The sequence below is a fragment of the Mustela nivalis genome (assembly GCF_964662115.1).
Source record: "Mustela nivalis genome assembly, chromosome: 8".
NCBI lineage: Eukaryota > Metazoa > Chordata > Mammalia > Carnivora > Mustelidae > Mustela > Mustela nivalis.
Genome location: NC_139027.1, coordinates 79,806,982 through 79,824,106, shown reverse-complemented (window position 1 = coordinate 79,824,106; position 17,125 = coordinate 79,806,982). Strand labels below are relative to the sequence as shown.

Sequence of the window (17,125 nt, the reverse complement as noted above, 5' to 3'; positions counted from 1 at the left end):
CACTAGTCCTAGTTTTATGTAAAGTGCTAATCTAAGAGAAACATGTAAGAGGGAAATCACCAGAAGACTCCACAAAACCATCACCAACTCTACTTTTAGATGAGAGACTGAACAGTCATCAGAAAGGTAATAGGAAACCAATGAGAAATTATTCTTCCATGTTCAGCTTCTTTTTTAACCAAGTAGAGTTCATTAGAAATAGATCACCAGGTAATAAGTTGACAATTATTGAGTGCAATAAATCTATGAAAAGAAAGGATCTTCATTAAAATGAAGAAATACCTTTTCACTTGATAAGCCCACATATTTTCCCCCAGAGGGAAAGAGCACCTTTTGGTTTGAGAAGAGGACAGTGTCACGTTTTCTTTTATTGATCAAAGAATTGTCCATATGATAACCTCATCATTTATTGAAAATTGGATAAATCACCTCGGAATCTGCTAAAGTCAGTGGACTGGTGTTTTTCTACACTTCCAACTGTTTGAATAATGCTAACTAAACCAAAAGATTAGTGTGACGTCCTCATCTGCTTGGTAGTGTCATGAAGCCATCGGAGGTTACTCGGGACACAGGTGCTGTCCTGCACACATAGGCGCATGTTCCTGAGTCGCATAAGGAACTAGGGTGGGGTTTTAGAGTAAGGGGCCTGAGTTTGCCTCAGCTTCTCTTGTGGCTTTGAGGTTCTGGGCTCCTTCTCTTCCACACTCGCTTGGCGTCTGGCCAGGGAAGCTGCAGTTGACTCTTCTGAACTGAGGTACCAGGCAACATTTGAACAGGAATGGTGTTAGTGAACTTCTACATGGCCATTGATCTGGGTCCAGGCTGGGCCTTCCTCCATCATGATGACTGCTTCTAAAGTGCCATTGCTGCCAAAAATTACTTTCCCCTGATATAGAAGGAAAAGGATGGGTTTCTTCGGTTTGTTTCGTTTGTTTGCTTGTTTATTTTTCTCTGGGTCTTGTGGGATGATTTCTCAGTGAAGGAAAATAGGTTGAGAGTGAGGCACAGATAGTGGTGTGTATTGCTGAGTAGGGCATGAGGAAGGGTGTGGAGAGGGGGTTCCGTCACTGTGCTCTTTCTCTGCTGGGAATTCTGTGCTCTAGAGAGAAGGACTTGGCTGCAGCCCAGGCCAACTTGGGAAACGTTAATTTCCCCCTCCCTCACCCCAGTCAGGACTAATTTTCTCTTGGAGTTACTAACACCATCCTCCAACATGCTAAGCCTGTACCTGCCTGCGACACTTGCAGGAACTCAGCCTCCTGCCAGAAACATTCCTCCCCCAGCCCTACACAAGGCAGTTTTGTTCTTTTTTTCTTCTCTCTTTGTTCAGGATCTTGGTTTAAATTTGCAGGTAAACTTTATTTATTAAATATTACCTTTACAGATAGGCCTTTGCTGGCTACAGGCTGTCATTCCCTATCACAACACCCCTATTTTCTGACCTTGTCTTGTTCATTAATCTTACTGTTTTTGGTTTTGGTTCTCCAATTTGCTCTTCTCCTTGCCATTTAGATATAAACCCCTTACTGTATCCCTGGGAGAGTATCTAAAACTTAGTGGGACTTAATAGACCTCTTTTGAATGGGTTAATAACACACATCTTACTATCATACAACATGCACCCTGCACCTTACCTGAATGTTTCCCCCAGACGACTGTTAGCTCCGTGAGGGCATGAAGTATGTCTCACCCTTCTTGCTTACCTTCAGCACTTGGTTCACATTAGGCACTCAGCAGAGGCTGAATAATTGACTAGGAAAAAGGGTGGTGACTGCAGCTACTTGGGAGATAGATTGCAGGGATCTTTAAATGATTGATTGATTCATTGATCGATCTCAACAGGCTGCCTAACCATAATATTATCAATGCCTCAGGCCCATTTTTTTTTTTTTAATTACCATCCTTAGTGCATAGCTTTTATCCTTAGTGCTGCTTCATTGTCACATGGTAGTTGCTGCAGCTCTGGCCATCACCATCTTATTCCTGACAGGAGAGGAAGAAGGGGGATGGGCAGAATGGTGACTGCTAGCTGTGTAAGTCCCCTCTTAAGGAAGTTTCTCAGAAGCCCCACTAAGTAACTTTTTACATTCCACTCAGTAGGATTTAGCATATGAGTAGTCACAGCAGAAACTAGGAAAAGTGGTTTTTAAAGTGGGTACATTGCCTTGTCCAACAAATTTCAGGTACTATTAGTAAAGAAGTGAAAGACTGTGATAAGCCGGTACCATATATAATTGATATTATGTAAAACTGCTAGATTTCCTGAACGTAGTATGCTAGTTGCTCTAATAAGCCCAACACATAACAATAAACATAGTACTTGTTAGCCCCTAACACAAAAGTCCAAGAAAATTTTCAGGCAAAGCCTCTCGTAGCAGGAATGGCTGCTGAATCTTCTAAGGAATTCCTCAGTCTTTGTCAATTTAGAACAGGGCTAGGCCAGTTTCTTTTTCTCTAACTGCCAAAGAAACTCCCCTTCCGGTCCCCGTCCCTACCCTAATGAGGAATGTTCAGCAGGACCCTCCTTGGCAGGGCTCACTGGATGCTGGTTTACTGTCAGTAGAAACAGAAGCTCATTTAACTATTCAAGGTTTCCGAAGTGCATCCTGGGAATGCTCAGAGTCCTTGTTGATTCCTTTTATGATGGAACTAGAAATCTGGAACTTGAAGAAAGGGAGCAAGGGGGGGTGGTCATGAAGCAGGTGAGAACACAAGGGACAGAGAGAAAACATGACAATTTAGAATTGCCTCCTAGTTCTAGTTCTAGTTTTGGAAGCAAATTATCTGGGAAGATAATTTAGAAAACTGGAAAATTCTACCTACTTCTTCAGAGGGATATTTTTCTAATTAGTATGTATAAAACATTTTATAGTCACAGAGGAAAGCCCACAAACCCCATGCACACTCATATGCAAACACACACAGAAACTGTGGAACACCAGGGTCTCCTGATTTAAGTTATAGCACAAGTTTCCTGCTACATCAGACATTTAAATTTGGAGGTAAACTTTAGTGAAACATATGAGATCTCAGTGGTTGTGGAAGGCTACTTTTAGCCTAAGTTGGCTTTTAGCTCAATACAGAATAACACATCCAACTATAACCTCAATGCTATGGGCCCCATCAGAACAATGTAGTCACCATTTGGAACAAGATTTAAATATAAAGCTCCTATGTACTCTTAATACCTTAGATTTATCCCAATAGAAAACTGACAATACAGTAGTTAGCAAAGCAGTTCTGATTAATGCCATAAGCAAATAATGAAAGAAATACAAATTTTACTTTTTGTATTTCAATTGTTTCATTAATCTAGCAGAAGTAGTCAGAATATTGGATGTTTAGGGAAGCTTAGTTTTAACAAGTATCTTTATTTGTCCCTGTCTGGAGATAGGAAATATAAAGAAAATTGTTAGTTTCTTAATATATCATAGCCTTTCTAAAGCTGTATGGAGTTGGATTTTTCTTCTAGGACAATTCATTTGCATTTGTTGCAAATATTTAAATGTTCCTTAGATACAGGGTAAGTCTAAACTGATAGGAACTATTCCATAGGAAAGAGCTTAGGTGTTCTTTAACAAAGTGAAGAGGGGAACTGAGGGATGCCTTTTTCCCTTTTAAATCCAAGAACTGAGTTGTGTTTATATGAGTAAGTGAGTTGGGTGTGAAGACCTTTGCCCCTGGTGTAATCAAGAAGGTTAAATGTTACTTGTTTATTTTAATTAAACATTTGTATTTATTTTCTTATAGAAAGGAAATAATTAGGTATGCATTAAGTAAATTATCCTCTTCACATTCTGCCAGTTTCTCAGGGAACCAAGATCAAACAGGATGGCCTTACAAAAAACGTTAGTCAAGTTGAAATCTTGTTTGTAATATTGATCCCTGGTATATCTCTCATCTTTTTTGGTCATGAAATAATAATAAAAGAAAATATCATTTGTATAGGGTCCTCCAGAGAAACAGAGCCAATAGAGTGTGTGTGTGTGTGTGTATGTATGTGTGTGTATACATATACCTACATACATATTTTACATATATATACATATAGTAATAGTACATACTATGAATATATACACATATTCTTTGCATATATATATGCAAAAGTACACTTGGTATCTATAAATATGTATATGAAGATATATATGTATATATGTGCATCTATATGAATATATATAAAAGTATGAAGATATATATATAGAGAGAGAGAGATTGAGATTGAAATTAAGAAATTGGATCCATGATTATGATGGCTGACAAGTCTAAAATCTGCAGGGCAGGCCAGCAGGCTGGAGACCCAGAGTAGACTTAATGCTGCAATCTGTCTGAATGTGAAAGAGGTCAGGAGGCAGAATTCTCTCTTCCTCAGGAACCTCAGTTGTTTTCTCTTAAAGCCTTTAACTGATTAGATGAGGTCCACCCACATTATGGAAAGTATCTGCATTACTTGAAATCTCTTGACCTAAGTGTTAATCCCCTCTAAAAATATCTACAGTACCTAAAAATAGCAACATCTAGAATGGCGTTTCACCAAATATCTGGGTATTATGGTCTAGCCAAGTTGACACATACAATTGAACATTACATAATGTAACATAGATCAGCCACAGTTCAGTATAAAAAAGGTTAAAAAAATTAACCATTACAACAGTATCATCATCCTCATTAGTGTCAGCACCATCATCATTATTTACTGTGTGCCAGGTACTCTTTTAAGTATTTTACACGTATTAACTCATTGGATGCTTCGACACAGCCACATCAGATACATACTCCTACTATAGCCGTTTTATAAATGATAGAATTGCATTGAGGTCAACTCACATGCCCCCAGCTCTATAGCTTACCTAATTTCAAGTAGACAAGTATACTTGTCTACTTTGCCTATGAAATTTCCTTGAAAACAGGGCTGGTACTATTCTTTTTTCTTCTCCCTCCTGGCCTTTCCAACCTGAACATCACTGATTTTTATGCCTGTCCATCATGAAATTCATTGTACTTTTCTCCTCTTTTCTTCCTGAATATAAATAATCATTCTAGAATGTTACTTTTTGGGTTTAGGAATGCATCAAATAGTCACAGATGTCCTGTATTAAACCTGAGCGTCTGAGGACAGTGTTGGCAAGGGATGATGCCACAGATATACCCAGCTTGGACTGGGGTCTGGACTGAGGTCAGAGAATGCAGGCAATAATTACTGAAAGCAGAAACTTCTTCTTAATGAAGGTCATTAGTACTTTAAAGAGTGTTCACCTTTCCAACAAGTGTGTTCACACTTCACTAGTCCAGTAATTTCTCACTGGGACCAGCATCTTCAAACCAAATGAATGCACCCTAATCCTTTCTTCCTTCCTAGGGACTTCTGAGTTTGAAGTTGGACTTTGTTCCTGAATATTGTATAACTTCTCACTGTCCTAAAAAAATTAGAAGATGAGGTTATAAGCTGTAAACTGCAATAGCACACAGTCCCAAATGGCATTTCCTCCTGTCTGTGTAGGAATGTATATGGATTTGACAGATAAAAAGAATGCCCTTTTTCTATAATCCTCCTGTAGCTTCATGGACATGTCCCTGAAACTCAGCTGGCTTGCTTGTCCCTGCAGTTCCTGGGTGGTCTGATGAGGGTAAAACCCATCATCAAAGCAGGCCAGGTGCTGACACTCAGCTTATGAAGCTGTCAGCAAAATATCCTCTCGATTTCTTGGGAACTCCTGCCCGCACAGCACCACCAGGCCATAATAGTCCCCGGTGCCTCAGGTGAGGGATTAGCTGAGCATCCTGTGGCCAGCTCTCATTAATCCTTCCGTACCAGCAAACCTAGATCCTCTAATTACTAGCCAGCTAATACCCAATTCCGTTTCTCCGAGGGCTGTAGTCTCTGAGGGACAGAGGAAGAAGCAGAATGGGGGAAAAGAAACAAAAATGAAAAACACGTGAATGTTGGGTTATATTTATTTTTCCTGTTAAGCATCTTGGAAAATTCCCCCTCTCTCTCTCTGTCTCGCTCGCTCTCACCATGGATACCTACCTACCTACCTACCTGCGTACATTCCTGCTTACCTACCTACTAAGCTGCAAGATCAACCAATTAGTTTGGGAGGTTTTCCTCTTCTGATTTTGGAATGTAAATAATGGAGGGGTTTGGGTTTGGGTTTTGTTTGAATCCATATTCTTCCCACCTCCTTCCATTTCTTTTGCTTCTGTTGACTGATGTATCATGCAGCTCCTGTGATTGAGGGTGCTTGCTGGGGTCACTTACCAGGAAGCATGTTTATTTGCAGCTGGGCTGCATCAAGCAGAGGTTCTCACTTCCTCCTTGAAAGTTCGTCCGTTCTCCCCTAACATTCTTAAGTGGAATAGAAAATACTGAAGTGGTTTCAAATTGAGGTGTATTCAGAATGGAGAAGTGGTGTTAGAATTTTAGGACAAACCATAGGCCTTTGGATATGGGCCTATTTGTAGAGTCCTGAAATACTCATGATGGGGCTAAGGTCTCAGGAAGTTCTCTGTTGTCATATGGAACATAAGATCATCACACACCCCTGGCAGATGGTCTGCCATCTCTGGGAATATTTGAACTTTTCAGTCTCTTTCTTTCCAAACTATACCCCTAGCGTGGTGAGAGTATGTCCTCTCAGTAAGGTTCAAGGTACTTTTTTATCCTCAGTACTTCATTATTTTAAAGAGGTCCCATAAAGACAATAACTGTTTTCTGCTCCCCCGTTTGAGTTATAAATTACTCATTAACTATTTGTACAGTGAGTGAATGAATGATGACCCCAGATAACATTTCTGGCTAAGCAGAGTAAGAAGTTCTTCAGAAAGGAATACAGCGAGTATTACCCAATATGTAAAGGTCTGGGATAACAGATAATTTCATGTCACAGTGGCAGTTTATTGGTGGTGACAGTCCATGTGAACACTGTGTCAAGAGAAATTCCAACTTGTCTCCATGGCTGAGGATAAAGGGAGGCCGCACAAAGGGACACCTGGATGGCTCAGTCAGTTAAGCATCTGCCCTTGGTTCAGGTCATGATCCCAAGCTGCTGGGATCGAGTTCTGCATCGGGATCCTTGCTCCGTGAGGAGCCTGCTTCTCCCTCTGCCTGCCACTCCCCCTGCTTCTACGCTCTCTCTCTCTCTCTCTGTCTCTCATTCTGACCATTAAAATCCTTTAAGAAGTACAGGGGGACAGTTAATCCAGCTTCTGCTAGGAGAAGCCAGGCTTCCCAGAGAATGTCTCAGAGAAAGTTACATGGAACAGGGGTGTTTCGCAGACTCCTAAAACTTCTCCCTTCTTAACTGCCTGTCAGTAAAAGTCCCTCAAAGAAGACATGGCTTCCAGAGAAGAGAACACGAAAAGGACAAACAAACAGCGCTAAGAATAAGTCAGTTGGATACACTTAAACTGAACAAGGCCCTGGAGCAGCTAGTTTGGGTCCAGTTTTCTCAGTGCTTTTATCGATGTAAGCCAGGGTTGTTAGCCCACTCTGAACCAGAGGTAAAAGCATTCTTGTGGCAATTCACCAGCTACTCTAAAAATGCCACCGTGGGACAATCCATTTTGAATATTCGGTACAAAAATGATTTTTCCCCAAAGCTGAGGTACCAGCCACCAAGTAAGAATCAGAAGCTGTGGTATGCTGTGTGTACGATTGGTGGGATGTGGCTGGAAGAGTGCTGCTATGACCTTTTACGAAACCATCATTTGGCATCATTTGGGAAAGCCAGGCAGTGTATGAATATCATGGTTGGACTTTTTAAATTGGGTGGGCTGATTAATTTCCTGATTTTCCTTCAGAGGGGCAAGTTTGCAACTTTGACAGAACCTCTCCTAGGCATTCATTCTGTATTTTGCAAGCCCCAGTATTTGAATAAGGAACTTCTCTGACATGATTTTGCTGAGTTTCTGATTTTCCTCTTACCACTTATTTTTTTTTAAAGATTTTATTTATTTATTTGAGAGAGAATGAGAGAGAGAGCATGAGAAGGGAGAAGGTCAAAGGGAGAAGCAGACTCCCCATGGAGCTGGGAGCCTGGAGCGGGACTTGATCCCGGGACTCCAGGATCATGACCTGAGCTGAAGGCAGTTGCTTAACCAACTGAGCTACTTATGCTCCCCTCTCTTACCACTTATTAATATCCAGAAATTGATAAGTTGTCTTCATGGTGTATTCGTCTAACTAGTGCTCCTAATAGTGACAACACGTTATCCACCAGCGGCAAACAGTGTTCTCTGTGTGGAGAGTGGCCCACCATGCCTCAAACCATAGGATGTGAGCATATCTTCTCTTACTACTGTGTTAAAAGTAGTCTCTTATTTGACATGTACTTTACTTGTCCTAAGTGTGGCACAGAGGTACACAGTGTGCAGCCACTGAAACCAGGAGCTGAGATGTCAGAAGTGAATTATCTTTAGAAACTAAGATTGTTTCTCTGAGGAAAACTATTATGTTCAAGTCCTTAATATTAGTCATCCTGTGCATACTGTTCAGGTGTCTTTTATGAGGGGATGCGCTTCTCAGCCACTGTCTTCTGTTCCTTTCCAAGCATGACAAAATTCTAATTATTAGAAACCACATGATTCTGAATATATTATGTAAACAATGAAAAAAAAAAGAATGAGCTCTGTTTACAGCAGTTGCTCTTAAAAAAAAAAAAGGCCACACATATGGGAGGTGACAGTGGACATTGGCCATTCCCTTGCTAAAGCTAAACATTAGGAAGCCTCCTTTTTTCAAACATAAAGGTGCCGGAGTGTGAAGAGGCATGTGAAGAGATGCCTTTTGTCTCCTCCTGAATCTAGGACTAATTGGGAAATAGGACACAAGTGACAGTCACATGTAAGTCAAAATCTCAGCTGGTCAAGTGGATTATAGAGGGTGGCCTTCAATCTCTGTTTCTTCTCCCAGAAGTCAACATTCCCAGTCCCAGTGGTCTTGGAAAATACTGGAGCTTCTCCTGAGAGGCAGGCCCTACCTAGCTAAGCTTTCTACATGGCAGGAGAGCAGAAAAAAATGTAATGACATTATGGTGACAGAATGCTAACTACTCTTATGGTGGCAAGCACAGCCTAATGTATAGACTTGTCGAATCCATGTTTTACACCTGAAATTAATATAACATTCCAAGTACAGTATATCAACTGTAAATTTAAAAATGCACTTGTCATAGAAAGAGCCAAAATAGCAGAGTGACTAAGGCATGTTGATCCTTCTCTCTTAAGCAGTGGTAGGAAAATTCTCTCCAGCCCAGGGAGGGAGTCATGAGGGAGCAGGCTGAGTGAGGATAGAAGTGCTCTCTCATGACTGGCTCCTTCTCAGGAATGGAGTGCAAGCTTTTTCCTTTTGGGGGCAGATGAGAAGAGGGAATATATCATATCTATTCTAATACAAGTTGTCCAGAAAGTCTGCCTGGATCTGGCCTTTTGTTCTGTCTAAGTTCATTGCAGCCCTGACTGTTGATTAAGGCCCGTGATACACTTTGCCCCATCGCCAGGGTAGAAGTCTGCAGGACATCCTTCTCTGTCCTTATCCTGTACCCCTACTTCCTGAGAGCTGATTTGCTTTGATTGTCTTTAGCTGCCTGTGAGGCACTTAAGGACACCTGTGTAGCACCTTTGTGGCCCTGTGTCACTATGTTGTTTTAGAGAATTGCCTTTGTAGTTCTTTATATGCTGGGTCACAGAGGAGTCTTTCCAGAAATTTCCAACTTCAGAACTTTGTGAAAACTCACATAAAATACTTACATTCTAAACCTGCAGAAGCCCTGTTGATAGGTTAGTGTCCAATGTCAAGCCATGGAACTGAAAGAGACCACATACTCGATCCAGACAGCGCTATCTCCACCACCATTGAGGGTATGAAGGAGCTATGCTGGAAAGAAGCTTCAGGAGTCCAACTTTTAATGGGCAAAGGTTTAGTTCTTCACCCACTCTCTTTTATACAGGGTCCCTTTCATTTCCTTGTGCTGTTGTTCTAAACCCATCTATGGGGGTTCCTGGCTGTCCAAGAGATGCTGGTGCTGCCTCCCCAGGCTGGAAGCACACAGTGGGTGTTTGTGCTGAGGAAGTCACAGGACCCAGGGAAGGTAGTACTGCTCAGCCGGGGTTGGTACTAGAGCTGAAGTCCACTTCTCTCCTGGGACCGTCTTATTATTAAATACCTCCAGCTATCTTTAGTTATCTTTTCCACCAGCTCTCAGATCTTGTGTTTGAGAGTCTTCCAGATGCTTAACCTAAAAACCACCACCTCTAGTTTAAGCTTGTTACTTTTTTGCTAGGTCCTCAAACTCATTTCAAGCCTTTACTATTCTGAATGTTGTATTTTTCTGAAAAAGATCTCAGGTGAAATGCATCACTAATTGCATAGAGCTCAGAATTTCTGTACCACCTTCTTCATTTCATTATGCTCCTTTCTGGAAAGATAAATCTCTTTTAATTATGAACATACATTTATTTATTATCTGACAAGCAAATCTAGTTTTCCTTTCAGTGAAATTAGTTCATTGCAATGCAACTTCTGGGAGCTTATTTAACATCAATTAAAAAACTCCACATTATTGAAACTGTACATTAGGATCAGGAATAAAACAAGATCTATGAGCACTGTGGAAAAGTTAATTGGAAAATATGATTAACTATGAAGTCCACAGGGTCCTATGGAGAATGCTGACCTTGCTGCCTCTCTGTGTAGCCTTTTAAACTCTTGGAGTTACATTCTTAGATCCTAAGAGCATGGAACTAACATCAAAGAGCATTTTGTGCCTGTCAGACACAGATTAATGCAAGATGCTGTCCCTGCCCACCTAGTTCCTGCAGGGTAGCTGGGCAGGTAGACAGTTTGTAAGGTGACGTAGGGTTCCAGTACAGCACTGCCCCAAGCAAGAAGAGTCAGCAGGGTTTGCCAGTGGGGCTGTGGGAGAGGCCACTGACACAGGGGACAGCTGTGGAGCAGAACAGTTCTCCTGGTGGTGGCTGTTACTTACCCCACATAACTGGAGGGTGCTCTACTTCCAAATCATGGTTTTTTTTTTTAAATCAGCATAAAATCTGGAATGAAGAGAAGTATCTTCTGAAATGCTCTCTCACCATGAGAAAAATAAGCAGAGTGAGCTGTTTCATCTGTACACTGATTGTAGTGCTAAATTAGGAAAGATAAATGAACCTCATCTCTATCATTACCAGGACTGTGCTTTTGTATATCTTGTTCTTTGGGGTCCCCATGGACTGAAGAGAGCACATGGCAAACCTTGCAATACAAATTATTTATACTTATGTTTATATAAATGAAACAACAACAAAATTATCCCAGTGATCTTTAACCAGTACTCCATGACTAATGGTGATTTGAAGTACTCATTGAAGTGAAAAAGGAAAAGAATCCAACAGTGCTCTTCTAACACCTGATCGCCTCTTCAAAGCTGGAGTCCTTCTCAGTTTGTACCCAGAAGGGTCCGCTCTGCTTCCTGGCCATGTAGATCCCTGAAAAAGGAACTATTGTGTATGGCTTCTCTTGGTGGCCAGAGTCTGAGTGCTGCATGAGGTCAGCATGTAGCTTGCTATTCTTAACATCTCAGCTAGTGCTGTGAGCTCACCAACTAGTCAATGGATATTACTCTTAGGTCCTGACTCTTCACACCCAGAGATAAGCTGACCAAAAATAATGAGATGGGAAGTATGCCATTATTTCTGTTTTATTATGTTGTTGATTTTGTTACAAAGCAAACTGACCCTAGGGTCATGATCCTAGGGTCATGATCCTAGGTCATGAAAATTGACCCTTCGTAATCCTAGGGTCATGAAAATTAATGCTTATTCTGTGTCTTAAAACTGTGAACCTTCTATGATGTTGTGAAGTTTAAAAAAGCCAAGACTCGGGGCACCTGGGTGGCTCAGTGGGTTAAAGCCCCTGTCTTTGGCTCAGGTCATGATCCCAGGGTCCTGGGATCGAGCCCTGCATTGGGCTCTCTGCTCAGCGGGGAGCCTGCTTCCTCCTCTCTCTGCCTACTTGTGATCTCTGTCTGTCAAATAAATAAATAAAATCTTAAAAAAAAAAAAAAAGCCAAGACTCACTCAGCAACTTCAAACTCTATTCTCTATGAATTTCAATTCTAAATCTTAAACTAGTGGTTGCTGGAACTTTAGTATTATAAAAGCTTAGGCAAGTAAGTAAGTCATCCCCAGAAGTGCTGTGGGAGCCATTATAAATGGACAGCTCTCAGGTCTCATTAAAGACGCAGGGGAATGGAATATGTCCTTGGGAACCATACATTGGAAAGTACCTGTATCTGAGCTTGTGTTTTGGGGCTAACTTCCTGAGTCCCGGGGGCAAACAACCCGTCTGCAGCTAATGCTTTAAAAAAATATAAAAGCCATTAGGCTGGTCACCCCTATCTCACAGATTTGCATAGTAGGTGCACGCATTAATCAACACTTTTGGACCCCTGTCACTTCTGCCTTTGATCAGAAGCCTGGTGTGTCCCAGAGTGCCAAACTGTAGGAGTTGAGTGAAAGAGAAAGAGGGAGAGAGAGGGAGGGTTGGGTGGAGAGGAGAGTAGCCTATCTCACCTACCAGACAGTCTTCTTCTCCCTTCTCAAAGCAAGTTCCTGGCACATTCAGATGGCTTCATGGTATCCATGGCTGGGGTCAGGGCTTAGTCTGCACTCTGTGACAGAGGGGACCAGCCTACAGTGATCACACTGAAGACCCAGCTGGCAGTGCAAGCTCAGGTCACCTATAACTTTGTACTTGCATCCCTGCAACATTGCCGGGCTCTTCCCGGGACCAGCTATTTGCTTAGTTCTGCTTGTCTGTCTTGTTAGATTGCAATCCTCAGAAAAGGAAGTATGACTTTTTATTTCACTTTCCATGTATAAACCTTCTCTTATCATTTCTTGGTGGGAAGTCATAGGGTCTGGGTAAACCAAGCTTATCCTCTTGACCTCACCTGTGCACTGAACACTCTTAGCTAGAGTCAACAGTTTCTTAAAGTTAAGAAAGATGCTAGTATGGTCTGTGGCAATCTCTATATAATCCAGAAAATACTTTATTTTAATATCCCAGGATATTCTGCTTTCCTGAATTTGAAACATGAAAAGAAGTCAGATGTACATTTAAATAAAATAAAAATTTGAAATGGATGATAATGAATTTACCCCTGATTCTCCTTCACTGAACATGTCAAACTGTATTTTAAAATGAGGCTCATTCTCAGATATATGTTGGCACCGCAGCATTTTCATTTGTTTGGAAATACTGTTTTCAAGCTATTTTGGTTGTGAAATGTTATACTCAAAACGTATTTATTTTAACATTTTTGGATTTCTTTTTACTTTATTATAGTATGGACTTAAATCAAGTAAGAGCAATGCAATGTGATGTCAGAAAATGCTTTGTTCCAAGAGAGCATTTTTCTGTAAATAGATATGCTTTAAGGTAGTTTTTTCAGATGATTCGTATGAGAAGTCCTAGGGACAGAGAAACCAGTTATTAAAAAAAAAAAAAAATAACCGAGGTCAACATAAATTTAACATGAAACTATACTGCAAGAGGTAGATGGTCAGACTTCATGATGAAATGAAGGAATATATCCTTTTTTCTTCTTGAATGGAGTTGATCCACAGGCTTAATTGGTTGTGAGTTTTCTCTTATTTAATAAAGTTTTTACTGACATTTACCCATATCATTTCTTAAATCATAGCCTGAAATATATTAAACTGGTCTAAAATATTTTTTGTACTTTTGTAAAAATTAGCTTTAATATACAGCATCTAATCCAAGTCCCAAAAGTTTGGTTTCTGTGGCATGTCTGTGATTTGTATATAGACACTGCTGTACCAGGTGTTTTGTGACCAGCATTCTTATAGTTAGAGGCTATGGCAACTCCAAGACAATTGATCTGAATGGACTCCACAATAATTTGACAGGTCCCTTCGAGCTGGGGTGATGCAATTCTTTGTTCAAATGAATTGAGGTTGGGGCCATCACAAACCACAGCAGTGGTATCACCTTACCCAACAAATTGCCAAGGCTTGCCTGTGCAACTGTAACTCACTTTCTGGCTTTTGTCTGTGTCTCCTGTTGAAGACTGAGCAGTACCAGCCTTATTTACCTGAAGCAAGACGCTAAAAAGAGTAACTCAACTTGGTTTATGTAGATACAGTTACTTAGCTTTTGAAGGAGGATTCTTTTATCATTGCTATCTTTCAAATTCCACCTGATACTGGTGAACAAAGTCCAGCCTGTTCTTGTTATATAAATATAATTAGGTGACAATGTTCTGTGAAGATGACCTATAAATACCAGCCTCTACTTGCAAATATTTATAGGACAAAGAGCCTTTGGAAACATATTCAAGGAAGGATCTCTGACTTCATGTCGTGCATATTAAAAAGACTTACATAATGCTGTTTAACTACCATTCTGAGGTTTTTGTGAAGTTATTTAGCCTTGAACTTTAATTTTCTTTCCCATATTAGTACATCTGTCCCACAATAGCTTTGTGGGCTCTGAAGCATGAAATAGCCTCCCACGTGCTCTGTGGTTTCTCAGTATACATTCATGGTTCTCTGATTAGGACACTTTAATATTTTTAAGGTTTAGAGCTCTGGAGGGGCACTGGGGCTGGATTGCTTCTGGCTCATTTGGAGACCTTTGGAAAATTGTTTAATTATTCATCTCCTTCTAACTTTTGACTTTTAAGCAAGCATTGCCTTGTAAAAGTAGGAGCATGAGAAGTTGAGAGATGAGAGATGTAACTTTCACCTCCTTTCCTTCAAGGAGACAGGGTTCCACTATCAAGAGAATTCCAGTATCAACTTACACATCAGCTTATACCCTGAGCCTGTGTGAGACCATGGGAGCTGCTAGGAGATGTAGCAGAAATTAACCAGGGTTAGCAAATGGGCTGTGATGCTTTTGTTTAGATTACTTGGAGATGTACATTAGTGGGCAAAATTCTGATTGGTTTGACTTCAGAAATTTTATTTTTAATTGTTGATTTATTAATATGTGCAGAGGAAAGAAATCAAGTTCCTAGAAAGAGATCAGTTGGAAGCATTATTGTGTATGGTGTTTTTGAAGCAAGTTGTTGAGTAATAAAAGGATAGATCCTTTTTGATCCCCTGCAGCCCTGGAGACACATCAGGCTTGTCCCTTCATCCAGGTGCTATGTGTTGGAAGCACTTTGCACATCCAGTGGAGCCATCAGATTCAAAGTTGGGGTATGAGATAAAACTACACTTAATCAAAACTGTCCTCGAGATGCCTTACATCTCCCACAAAGAATAGTTGATACCTGTTTTAATGTAGCCAGTCCTCTGTTAATGTAAAAAATTAATAATGTGTGAAGTGGGTAGTTTGGCTAGAGATTTTGCTGTATGGAAACATATGTATCTTTAAATAATAGAACGAGCTCAGAGTAGGAAAGCGAGAAGCATACCTGAACATGGAGCAGCATGTCTCCGGCTCTGGCTGCAGATGCCCTTGGGCTTATGTCCTTCTTGTAGAGAGTGGCAGGTGGACTCAGAAGTGCGCTTTCCGTTCCTTTTGTGCTCTTATACCCGTGTGTTCACACTTTGCTGTCTTGCTCTCACTAGCTGTGTTTCTTCTCTAAGCATAAATACTGGGGGTCTGGTCTTATGCTTATTGGTCGATGTCATGACCATCAACTTGACCCCTGGCAAGTTACTCCATAAGACCTGAGGACTGTGAATCCTTGATTCTTATATCCTCAGCTCCTCATACAGTTGAACTGGCGCTCAATAAATGTTTATTGAATGTATGAATGACAACTTCATCTTCCTCTGAGCAGGCCCTGCAGATATATTTTTTTCAGGTTGTCTTTGTTTTTATTTTATTTTGTTTTGTTTTAGTTTAGTTTAATTCCAGTATAGCTAACATGCAGTGCTTTATTAGTTTTGGGTGTACAATATAGTGATTCATTGCCATACGTTATCTAGCCTTTGCGGATATTAATTAAACAGCTGCGTGGTTGCCTATTGCATAAAAGGGACATAAGCAGTTCCTGATCCATAGTTGTGAGACTTATTCCCTCATAACAAAGCAGCTCCCTGGGAACGGAAGCTCAGCTTAAGGGCCTTGGAATGATATATGCCATTTGCTGTGTGTCTTCTGTGTGCTAAGCTGATATCAGGGTCTGAGGTTTCCAGTCCTGTTCTGTGTGTGCCCTCCACAATGCCTTCCTCCACATGTGCTTGGCCTCTGAGCTGCTCAGCCTGCCAGGACAGCCTCACACACTGGGCCCCTGAAGAAGCAGAGAAAAGAAAGCTGAACGTAGGGGAAAGCTGGGATTTTAGCATGCTGTCTTTCTTCATTTTTCCTTGTCTTTTCATCTGCCCAAGACTAAATGTAGGGCATCCATTCTTTAAACGGTGGCTGAATACCAACTATGTACTGGATGCCATGGTCTGTCAAGAACACAGCACATTAATGTGTGGTCCTGGACCTCAAGGAGATGCAAAGCAACAGACATAAACTCCTAGATGGTGCTCTGGGCTAGTGAGAATCACTCCTTGGAATGGTTTGTGTTTACCTAAATTAATAAACATAATTTGTAGGAAAATATTCTCATTGAGCTTGAAAAGAAATAGAGATTGGTCACCTGTGCCAAGCCAGAAGTAAATTTGAATCAATGTGAGCACAAAAGGAAAGAAAATCTGTAATAACAATAATATTAATAATAAAAGCCTTAGTCATTTGCTTCAATGGTTTAGTTCTAAAATAGAAATTCTCTTTTAGAGTCTGTGGACGTGGGAAAACTAAGTTGATGAAGTAGCGTTTTGGGTTTTATATATCAGTTTAATAGTTTCTAAATCTGAAACATAGCATGTGATAGAGTGACCTTCTGATGTTGCTATTTTTGCCAGATTAATGTGAAATGTACAGCAATAAGCAAATGTAAAGTGAAGTTTGAATTTGTTACATAATATGGCAGACCGAGGAATGGTGATAGTAATTAAAGAAGGATATTCACTACTTCACCTTCCTGTTAATGATAGTCTTCTTACATATCCCAAACCTAAATGAAAAGCTCAGGAATTCAGCTCTTATTTTGCGAGTACTAACATCATTAGACGTAAACTATAGATGATAGCAGTATCAATT

At 40.6% G+C, this 17,125-nt stretch overlaps 1 protein-coding gene and 1 pseudogene across 33 annotated transcripts in view; both read left to right on the top strand.

Annotated features, from left to right (window-relative positions):
* AFF3 (ALF transcription elongation factor 3) overlaps window positions 1-17,125 on the top strand; it is a 571,712-nt gene that overhangs the window by 198,387 nt on the left and 356,200 nt on the right. The window lies entirely within an intron of this gene.
* On the top strand, window positions 7,266-9,177 carry LOC309872637 (peroxisome biogenesis factor 2-like; annotated as a pseudogene). Its single transcript has 2 exons — window positions 7,266-7,933; window positions 8,147-9,177. The product of its transcript is annotated as a peroxisome biogenesis factor 2-like (transcript).